Source organism: Loxodonta africana, chromosome 26, assembly GCF_030014295.1.
Source record: "Loxodonta africana isolate mLoxAfr1 chromosome 26, mLoxAfr1.hap2, whole genome shotgun sequence".
Lineage (NCBI taxonomy): Eukaryota > Metazoa > Chordata > Mammalia > Proboscidea > Elephantidae > Loxodonta > Loxodonta africana.
Genome location: NC_087367.1, coordinates 45449313 through 45457310, shown reverse-complemented (window position 1 = coordinate 45457310; position 7998 = coordinate 45449313).

Here is a 7998-nt window from a genome sequence, read left to right as displayed (position 1 = left end):
GAGCCTGACTGACTTTGCCTGGCACCCAGAAGAACTTGGTAAAAGGGAACTCTCATTGGCATTCATGTGAGACTTGCAGCAATGAGGAGCTGTTTGGGGCAGGGGCTGTCAGTCTGTGTGTCTGTCTTCCCTTTGACTGGCCAACAGAGCACCAAGGTTCCTTCTGGGCTGGTGGTGAAGGGAGTGCAGCTTGTCAGGGAAACTGCCATGCTGAAGAGTCCACTTGAGGCTGAGCCAGGCTAAGTTTGGCAGAAGTTACCAGACCCACTGAATCACAGCCTGGCTTTTGTAACACTCTCCTGTGGGGAGGCTGGGAGGGAGCCACCAAAAGCACGTTTCCTGTCCTCTGGAGTGTCAGAGGGCATGCAGGTGGAGTCTGCAGTTCCATGGAAAGGGCCTACGCTCTGAAGGCAGATAAATCTGTGTGTGAGTCCAGGCTTGGCTTCTTTTTAGCTGTGTTGCCTGAGACAAAGACTGAACCCTCTGAGCCTCAGTCTCCTCAGCTCTATTACCAACCTCCCAGAGGAGTGCTGAAGACGACAAGAGAACACAAATAATGTGCCCAGCACACCGCAGGGCAGACAGTGGAGCCTCAACTCCCATCAGGACCTCCTTCTCCCTGTGCTGGGGATGAGAGGGCTACACTTGTGAGCTGGGTTTCCAGCCGAGGATGCTGACTCACTCAGGACAGCTGGGTGACATCATTGCCTGGTAATAAAAAGTGGGTGACCAAGCTTGACATCAAACTGTTTGAAAGGAAAACCCTCTGAGTCTCCCACCTCCAGTTCTAAAGAAATCAATGAAGTGTGGCGCAACTTCTATTCCTGGGAAATTGGGCTGTGTCCTCCTCTGGAAGCTTTCTGTAACTGTCTGCCACACCCTCGGGTGGGCTAGGTGCCCTCCTCTGAGCTCCTGCTGCTCTGGAGCTTGACCCGTTTGCTTGTCTGTCTGCCCACTAGCTGGAGAGCCCTGTGAGGGTGGGGCTGTGTCTTGTTCATCTCTGTATGCCTGACACCCAGCATAAGGGTCCTGGCAGTTCATTCTCCTAGGTCCCAAACATGGAGTGATGACATTCAAACAACTGGCTAGGCCCTATCCTCCAGAGGCACAAGCAGACACTCCATCCATCTCTGGAAACCAGGGAAGCTATAGCTGGACTATCCTGGCCCCAGAGTCATCTAGAGATGACATCCTTCCTCAAGAGACCAGCCAATTTGACAGCTAGGCAGACAGACCTTGGGTCTCACCAGCCTCCTCAGCTCATTCGCCTTGCCTGTACTGTGTTCCCAACAGCCTTTGGAAACTGTTCTGTGTACAGTGGTGTTATAGCTGAATTGTGTCCCCCTGAAAAGATATGCTGAAATTCTAACCCCTGCACTTGTGAATGTGACCCTGTTTGGGAACAAGGTTTTGTTTTGTTATGTTAGTAAGTTCATACCAGAGTAGAATGAGACTTAAACCTAAGCACTTCTGGGTGGTGCCTTATAAAAAGAGCAGAAAAAATATATGGACACACACATAGGGAAGATAGACCTTTCTACAAGAAAAGGAGTGCCAGAGATTACTGGCAAACACCAGAAATTAGGAGAGAGATCCACAGAAGAAATAAGCCTGGTGGAGACCCTGATTTGGACTTTTAGCCTCCAAAACTGTGAGAAAACAAATTCCTATTGTTTAAAGCCATCCACTTGTGCTTATCTCAACCTAGTAGGTGTTGGGTGCAGTTTCACAGGATATGTAAAGCAGATAGACTCTAAATGGCTAAAAATCTGCTAATTTGAGACATTTTTAAAACAAGTGGACACGTACAAATTTTAGTTTGGCACCAGCAGGCTGTTTTGGGCTAACAAGCCTCAGCTTGCTATGAAGAAGTAAACAACTTGGGGCCAATTTGCAAAGACCAGTTTTGTTTTTTTATTGTGCTTTAAGTGAAAATTTACAAATTAAGTCAGTCTCTCATACAAAAACTTCTACACACCTTGCTATGTACTCCTAGCTTCTCTCCCATTAATGAGACAGCACACTCCTCCTCTCCACCCTGTATTCCCCATATCTATTCAACCAACTCCAGGAGCTTCTCATCTCTCCTCCAGACAGGAGTTGCCCACATAGTCTCATGTGTCTCCTTGAGCCAAGGAGTTCAGTCCTCACCAGTATCATTTTCCGTCTTATAATCCAGTCCAATCCCTGTCTGAGGAGTTGGCTTTGGGAACGGTTCCAGTCTGTGGCTAACAAAGGGTCTGGGGACCATGACCTCCCAGGTCCCTCTAGTCTCAGTCAGACCATAAGTCTGGTCTTTTTAGGAGAATTTGAGGTCTGTATCCCACTGTTCTCCTGCTCCATCAGGGATTCTCTGTTGCGTTCCCTGTCAGGGTAGTCATGGGGGAGTAGCTGGGCACCATTTAGTTCTTCCGGTCTCAGACTGATGTAGTCTCTGGTTTATGTGGCTCTTTCTGTCTCTTGGACTCATATTTACCTTATGTCTTTGGTGCTCTTCATTATTCTTTGCTCCAGGTGGATTGAGACCAATTGATGCATCTTAGATGGCCACTTGCTAGCGTTTAAGATCCCAGACACTACTTACCAAAGTGGGATGCAGAACATTTTCTTAATATGTTTTTTTATGCCAATTGACCTAGATATCCCCTGAAACTATGGTCCCCAAACCCCTGTCCCTGCTACTCTGGCCTTCAAAGTGTTTGGTTTATTCAGGAAACTTCTTTGCTTTTGGTTTAGTCCAGTTGTGCTGACCTCTCCTGTATTGTGTGTTCTTTCCCTTCACCTAAAATAGCTCTTGTCTACTATCTAGTGAATACCCCCCTCCCTCCCCACCCATGCAACTATTGAAGAATATTTTCTTCTGTGTTTAAACTTTTTCTTGAGTTCTTATAATAGTGGTCTTATACAATATTTGTCTACAATGGCCAGTTTTGACTCATTTATATAACCAAGTGATATACTCTGACTTAGGATTTAACAGCATCTGCCTGATTACTGTATTGAGAATAGGCTGAAGGGAACTGGAAGCCTGAGACCACTTAGGAGGCTACCTGATGCCTGATAGTGTGCACCCACCATGTCCAATGCTTAAACTTCACCAAAAAAAAACTATGAAAAACCAAACATGTTACCATCAAGTAGATTCTGACTCATAGTGACCCTATGGGACAGAGTAGAACTACCCCATACAGTTTCAAAAGAATGCCTGGTGGTTAGAACTGCCAACCTTTGGTTAACAACTGTAGTTGTTAACCTCTATGCCACCAGGATTTACAAAAATCTGTAAGGTAGATATAATTATAATCATCCTCTTTTTACAAACCAGACAACAAAGTAAAAGATATTCGGTAACTTGCTGATGTACACACAGCCAGTAACTGATACTGTCAAGAATTGAGCCCAGACATCCCAGCTGTACAGACTATGTATTTAACCAACACACTACATAGAGTTATCTGACTGTAGATGTATTTCAAAGGAAGAAACAATATGATTTAATGTGATGACATGATGTGCAGTATTGAGAGAGAAACCAAAAATTATTCTAAGATGTACTTTTCATCACTTTCATATAACGTAATATTGGATATCCTAGTCTAGGTAATAAGGCAAGAAAAAGAAATTAAAGGATAAAGATTGGAAAGGAAAAAGCAAAACTGTCTTGTTTGCAGACAACATGATCATATACAGTGAAAGTACTAAAAGAGCTTTAAAAAAGCTACTAGAAGCAATAAGAGAATTTAGAAAGGTTGCAAGATACAAGGTACATATACAAAAAATCTATTTTATTTCTACATACCAGCAAAGAATAATTGGAAAAAAAAAAAAACAATTAGAATAGCATTATGAAATACTGAGATAAAGTTAACACAGTGTGTGCAAGTTTTATTCACTGAAAACTGCAAAGCATTATTTAGAGAAACTAAAGAAATAAAGAGATAGATTATATTTATGGATTAAAAAAAAAACCATTGCCATTGAATTGATTCTGACTCATACGACTCTATAGGACAGAGTAGAATTACCCCATAGTGTTTCCAGGAGTGACTGATGGATTTGAACTGTTGACCATTTTTGTTAGCAGCCAAACTCTTAACCACTGCACCACCATGGCTTCAGATGAAAGACCCTATGTTGGCAAGATGTCAATTCTCCCCCAATTTGATCTATAGATTCAATGCAAACTCAATCAAAATCCCCACAGGCTTTTCTTGTAGCAATAGACAAGCTGACACTAAAATTTATACAGAAGTGCTAAGGACCTAAAGTAGTCAAAATAGTATTGAAAAAGAAGAATGAATTTGGAGAACTTCTACTATACTTTATTTTCAGATATACTGTAGAGCTATAATAATCAAGACAGTGTGGTACAGGTATAAGATCAATGGAACAGACTGGATAGCCCAGAAATAAACTCATTCATATATGGTCAATTAATATTCAACAAAGATGCCAAGATAACTCAATGGGAAAAAGGATATAATCTTTTCAATAAATGGTGCTGGTACAACTGAATATAAGTTTAGGGAAAAAAAAATGAACCTCAATTGTTTCCTCACTCCATCACAAAAATTAACTGGGAATGAACCATAAGATCTAAAATTAAAAGCCAAAGTTATAAAATTTCTAAAAGAAAATATTGGCGCAAATCTTTGTGACCTTGAGACAGGCAAAAGTTTCTGAGACAGGAGGTTCATCTTCAGCCAAAGATTGGACATGCCCATAAAACAAGACTAAGGGGGAAACCAGCCCAAGGACAAGGACTAGAAGGCAGGAGGGGACAGGAAAGCTGGTAATATGGAACCCAAGGTCAAGAAGGGAGAGTGTTGACGTGTTGTGGGGTTGGTAACCAATGTCACAAAAAAAAAAAAAAGTGCTAATTGTTTAATGAGGAGCTAGTTCTGTAAACCTTCATCCAAAGTACAATAATAAAAAATAAAATAAAATCCTTCTAGTTTGGGGGAGAAAATTATTTTCAGTCCAGAATTCATATCTGGTTAAACCTCTAATTGAAGGATTGAATAAAGACATTACCAGATGTGCACAGGCAGAATAAAGATATTGTGAGAAATGCATGGATTAATAGAGTATGAAATTTACCTTTCACTCACACTTTCTTAAGGAAATTAGTTTAAAATTTGCTCAAACTAAGCTAGATGGTAAACCAACTATAAAAAGGCATTAGATTTCAAGAAACTATGGGTTCAGAGGCAGGGCCAAATTGGCAGAGCAGTCAGACTCTTCCAGTGATCCCTCTTACCACAAAGACCTGAAAAAACAAGTAAAACAATCACACATATGACAAACTAGGAGCCCTGGACATCAAAGGAGAAGTTAGAAAACAGGCTGAGTGGGGAGGCAGAGACAGCTCAGAAGTGGCAAGAAGTTGCTGCACCTGTTGCAGCAGGAAACCTCAGGCATGAACCCCTGGAGCAACTGTGGCAGGGCTGGTGGCGGCGTTCTGGATGCAGTTTCCTCGGGGAGACACAGTGAGCTGCACAGCCTACTCACACCTCTGGAACCAGAGAAGAACAGCGCTCTTGGCAAAACATAAGTACTTGGGTTTATTTTACCACTCCCCCAGCCCGAAAGCCAGCTTCAGTGGCTATCAATTTCCCTGGGCCTGAGATAGGTTCTGCTGAATGTCCTGAGCCATTCCCCAGTGTTGGAGAAGGAATAAATTAACAACTGGGGGAAAATATAATCTGCCAGCTCCACTAAGCTGAGGAGCTCAGGACAGAATCAGCTCCTGTCTAGGCACAAACTGTCCATGAACTTTGATTATTTTTCACCCCTGCATTGACCTGTGTGAGCCCATTTCAGGAGAATAGGCCCTTGTTGGCAGACTACAACTGTTTCAGCTGTGCAGTGGAGAGGTGGGTTTTGGTGTTTGGCACCACTTTACCTATTAAACACGGTCCTCACCTACCCACATCAGGGGAGTAAGGACTGGTGGCTCAACCCAAGTCACCTAGCCATGCATTTATGCATGGCAGGGGTCAAAGGATAAGCGGTACCTCCCAGTCCTTACAACCAAAAGCATTGGGTGCCCATGATCTGGCTGCAGAACCCACTCCCCTGTGTCCTTAAGGGAACAGGGATGTGCTTTCCTCATAGACATTAAGGGGAGAGTTGTCAGCCCTCTACCTTGTTCACAGACTGACCCCCCTGCTACAACCAGATACCTGTACATACACCAAACACCCCTGCCCCCTGTACCACACACCTGAAGATCAACTACCTGGACACCTGAGCTAAATCCATACAAGAAAAGTGAATGGAGTCCTAGGCTCATATACCTGGTAACAGCTCTAGCCATCTGGTGACAGGATGTTAGAGCTTCAAAGGTGAAAATAATCAAGATAGCTCACTGAAGCAACCTATTTGGGCAAATCAAAACAAAACAAACCACGAAGCTAGGAAACAGTAAGCAAACATAAAATAAATTAATATGACAATTTATACATGGCTCGGAGAAAACAGTCAGTATCAAATAACATAAAGAAGCAGACCACAATCACTTCAACAAGCTCTCAAAACAAAGAACCAAGGAATCTTCTGGATGCAGAATTACCAGACACGGAATACAAAAGATTAATATACAGAACTCTTCAAAACATCAGGAACTAGATCAGGCAAAATGCAGAACAAGCCAAGGAACACACAGATAAAGCAGTTGAAGAAATTGAAAAGGTTATTCAAGAGCATAATGAAAAATTTAATAAGCTGCAAGAATCCATAGAGAGACAGCAATCAGAAATTCAGAAGATTAACAATAAAATTACAGAATTAGACAACTCAATAGAAAGAGAGGAGCAGAATTGAGGAAATGGAAGGCAGAATTAGTGAGAACAAAGATAAAACACTTGGCACCAACATATTCAAAGAAAAATCAGATAAAAGAATTGTAAAAAATGAAAAAAACCCTAAGAATCATGTGGAGCTTTATCAAGAGAATAACCTACAAGTGACTGGAATACCAGAACAGGTAGGGATAACAGAAAATACAAAAAGAATTGTTGAAGATTTGTTGGCAGAAACCTTCCCTGATATCATGAAATATGAGAAGATATCTATCCAAGATGCTTACCAAACCCAACATAAGGTAGACCTCAAAAGAATGTCACTAAGACATATTATAATCGAGCTTACCAAAACCAATGATAAAGAGAGAATTTAAGAGCAGCTAGGGATAAACGAAAAGTCACCTACAAAGGAGAGTCAAGAATAAGCTCAGACTATTCAGCAGAATCAATGCAGGCAAGAAGGCAATGGGATGACTTATATAAAGCATTGAAGGAAAAAAATTGCCAGCCAAAAATCATATATTCAGCAAAACTGTCTCTCAAATATGAAGGTGAAATTAGGACATTTCCAGATAAACAGAAGTTTAGGGAATTTGTATAAAAAACCAAACCAAAACTACAAGAAATACTAAAGGGCGATCTCTGGTTAGAAAATCAATGATATCAGATATCAACCCAAGACTAGAACACAGGACAGAGCAACTAGATGTCAACCCAATCAGGGAAATTACAAAAATAAATCAAGATTTAAAAAACACTCAAAACTGGGAAGAGTGATATCATTATGTAAAAGAAGACAACATTAAAACAATAAAAAGGGACTAAAAAATGTAGTCATAGATCTTTCATATGGAAAGTAAGTCAAGGTCATGTAAACAAATAGAACTTAGGTTTTTAAACTTAGAAAAAATAGGGGTAAATATTAAGGTAACCACAAAGGAGACTAACGATCCTACTCATCAAAATTAAAAAAAGGAAAAAAATAGAGACTCAGCAAAAACAAAATCAAGAAAAATGAATAAGAGGAAAAGACAATACATAACGATAAACTACTCAGCATAAAAAACAAAGTGGTAAAAAGAAACTGTCAACAACACCCAAAAAAGGACATCAAAATGACAGCACTAAACTCATATCTACCCATAATTATGCTGAATGTAAATGGAGTAAAAGCACCATTAAAGACACAGAG